General features: G+C 39.1%; 1 long non-coding RNA gene across 1 annotated transcript in view; it reads right to left on the bottom strand.

The window, feature by feature from the left end:
- Window positions 1-681: 681 nt before the first annotated feature.
- Window positions 682-3699, bottom strand: part of LOC140952844 (uncharacterized) — a 3717-nt gene continuing 699 nt past the window's right edge. The window contains exons 2-3 of the long non-coding RNA XR_012167403.1: window positions 3237-3374; window positions 682-2731 (exon numbers count right to left, since the gene is read on the bottom strand). This is a non-coding gene — a long non-coding RNA (uncharacterized lncRNA). The remainder of the gene's footprint in view (window positions 2732-3236; window positions 3375-3699) is intronic.

The following is a 3699-nucleotide window of genomic DNA, read 5'->3' as shown; positions in this document are numbered from 1 at the left end:
GTTTGTCCTTTCAAAGATATTTCAATCCGACCGAATACAGAGAAGTGATTGTAAGAAATTCACTGCTAATAACGCATGCTGGAATGCAGATTTCAATTAATTTATTTTGATACTAGTTGCGGTACAGTCTAAAAGATTTACTTTCGAACAATCAATTCATTAATTGAATCTTGGTGGGTACGCTTGACCTAGGTTGACTGTAACTTCACTAATCCAGTAAACTTCGCAAAGTAGCCCGGCGAAGCGATAGCATGAATAGCGATGGTAGTGGTAGTGGCAGTGGTCGTGGTAGTAGTAGTAGGTGTGGTAGGGGTAGGGGTAGTAGTACTAAAGTAGTAGTAGAAGAAGAAGTAATAGTAATTAGTTTACTCTTTAGCAAGTAGGGTTGCATGTTAGAACTCCAGCAATATATATGCTAATCACAGCCGAGAAAAAAAAATGAAAATAATAACAATAATAAGATAAGGTAAAACAGAAAGAGTTGTTACCAAAAACTTGTTACCATATAAAGCCTAATTACATAGCTGCTAAGTATTTTTCACTTTTCTTACCAAAACAAGTCCTACAAGGTTTTGGTTTCGGTACTGTACCTCGTTGATGTTTTCCATGTTTTTATGTTGACGCTCAAATACTCAGATATATAAATAGTATTAGAGCTACTCGGGCTTCGAACAACTCAGCCCTCCTTAAGAAAGGGGCCACTTTTGAACAAGACTGACTTTCAGTGAAAATTGAAAAAATATGAGACGGGGAAAAATAAGTGATTATGTAATGAAGTTTTAAAAAACAAAGTAGTGATTGGCTCAACGCGAATTCCAGATGGTGAGTTGATATTGCGATTGCAAAAATTGACTAAATAGGGCATTTATCCACAACGTGTCGAACTGTCCATTTAACAACCCCTTTTGAGTTTCTGACAATATAATGTGGTAGACGACTTGGTCAAAGTAGGAGCACATAACCACTTCCCTCCGCCGCCTTCATCGTCCGAGAAGGACAAGGGGGCGGGGAGGCACTTCGTCTCTCTAGGGGGTGTTTTATTGCATTCTTATCATCCTATTTTGAAAAGGGTTCACCCCCAGGATTCGCTTCCCTGAACTTCCCCTATTTTTAATGGAAAGGAAGATTTGTTTATTGTGCACGAATTTAATCGTCTAGAAAAAAGACTTCTTCCTTAGAATTGTTCTCTTCGTGGGATAGAATCACGAGGATATTCTTAAGAAGGGTTTCGTCTTTCCTTCCGATTTAACTCAATTAAAACCGTCTGCTATTTTAAACCATCGTTCCAAACACTTCTGTTGGATGTTTTTAAAATATGTTGAGCCAAGGCACCTGCGACTTAATAACTCTCCAATCCAAACAAACACCACAGCCAGAGGTGGAGGAAAGGCTCAGAGCGGATGATCAAACTTCTTTTAGACAAACGTAAACGACTAGAGGGAATCAGATATTGAGATTGGATTTTTTGTGCATGCATAACGTTCCAGGATTGTATGCGAGCTGTTTACATATTATTAGCTTAACGTCGAGAAAAGGACCCGTGTAAACTAATATTGGCAGACTCTTCTTGTTTGAACCAAATCAAACAGGATTCGCAAAAACCCTAAAAATTTCTTTTGTTGGAGTTGGAAGGGTTGGCAGTGGGATTTCAATCGGTTTTTTCCAGTAAGAGTTACGTTTTATATATCGTTTAGTCTAAAGAAGACTTCGAAGTCTTCTGTCTGATTTAGCCTTTCTTTAACTATTCAAAATACTGTAAAATTTGACGCGATTTAGTCTTTGTGACGTGACTTCTTGTTGAAATATTTTTTTATAGAGGCTGAATTTACACTGAGCCGTTTGAGAAAGTCAATTTTCATTCCTTCTCCAAACAAAGAAAGCAGGGGCATAACAGGCTCTTATTAATCCAGCCTATACATATCAAGGTGACTTTTTAATTTAACCACCAGTGTTGTTAGTTTTGCCAGCGTTTTTACTCAGATACAGTATCACGTAGTTGTGTTTCGGCCTTAAACCTTGAAAGAGCTACAGTTCTAGTAATTAAAAGGCCGATCTTCTATATATCACTAAAAATGGTAATAGATAGATAGTAATTACAGTATTAAAGGGATTGTTTTCTATTAAAGCACTTAGTTATGACAGAAAAAACTTTTGATTTCCTGGCTCTAGCGATTTTTACATATAATTGCACCATAATAGTACGGATAAAACTACTAATTACTAAAAACCGCTCCCCCAAAATTAAACAAGACATATATCACCTATTCACATCAAATACAGTTATTTAAAAATTCACACTAAACACTGGTGTTAGCTTATTTACATCCGTACAAATCATTCAATTTACAATCTAGCGGGAAAAACAAGCGATATTGTCCTTTCTCAAAATACAAAATTTCCAAAGTACCCCTCATTTCAAATACTGAATTCAATATTGCAAATGGCAGCGATGATATCTCCGTGTGTTCATCGCTGCAATAACTATCACGTGTTTGATTGTCATGAAACATGTGTGCGCACGCTACGATGAGGTGAGGTTAGCGATTGCAGTTGTCACATTGTGACATACAAGGGTGACATTGGAGCTGGTAACAGAGCCTCCTCCTACTTTTACAGCATTTCCAGCCCAGTCTGGAAAGGTTTTTAAGTCGAACATAGGGACCCCATAGGTATTGACACAAATTATCAGCACTGTCACGGCTAGGACATTCATTACGATACCAGCTTTTGCCTGACGAAAGAAAAGAGTCGTATTTGAATCATTTCTCAGTTGACTTTGCGACTGGGCCAGTTTTCATCAGAGTGTATTTTAATTTTACCTTTGCTTTAGTGAGATTTTTTATTAACCTGGCCAATAACAGCAAGCACAGACAATTCATACGCAATGAACCAATCAAATGGCTAGGAGGTGATAAGGGTAGGAAAACGTGACGTGCATACAAGTTATGATTTGCTTGGGCTGGATTTCTAATTGGTTAACACAATGGTGTGATACTTTTAGCAGCCAGTCACAAAACATTCCAATGCAAAAGCAAAGGAGCCACGATAGTAACTAGGAATTCAGCAAACTAATGACAAAGACAGTGAAGCAAACACCGTCATAAAGTTCCAAAGAATGGGACCTTTATGAAAGACCATCCCAAGAACCACTGGCTTTATTTTGGTGGGCGCTGTAATGGATTAAGGCGACACTGAGTAGTCAATAGAAAACCCCTTTGATTGCAATCTATACATACCATGTCCTTGACTTTGAGGTGTTCACCGGCAAATATAACTGCATTTGGTGGAGTAGCGATGCGCAACATGAAAGTGAATGAACAAGAGATGGCAGCAGGAAGCATCAGGTACCAAGGATGGACATTGATTTCCTCTCCCTAAATAAAAGATACATAAAAAAATCAGTGTTTCTGTTTCTGCATTTTCAGGAGAAACCTTATAAAACAAGTGACACACTCAGGCACCAACCCAACCTCGTCCCCAGGGCGCTTTTCCCTGGCTTTGGAACCCACCTCCAAAGCCAGAGAAAAGCACCCTGGGAACCAGGTTGGCACCAAGCCACGGAGCCTACTGACTGAGCGGTTAGTAGCTTTGGCACATAGCCATAACACTGGGGCAGTGTCAGCCCACCCTCTGCTCATTAGAATGGCATAGCAGTCAGACCCAAAGTCAGGTGCCTTTAATTGCCGAGGCGAGTTAAAA

The sequence above is a fragment of the Porites lutea genome, chromosome 11, assembly GCF_958299795.1.
Source record: "Porites lutea chromosome 11, jaPorLute2.1, whole genome shotgun sequence".
NCBI lineage: Eukaryota > Metazoa > Cnidaria > Anthozoa > Scleractinia > Poritidae > Porites > Porites lutea.
Note: the sequence above shows the minus strand (reverse complement) of the source record. Positions and strands in the feature narration are given on the sequence as shown.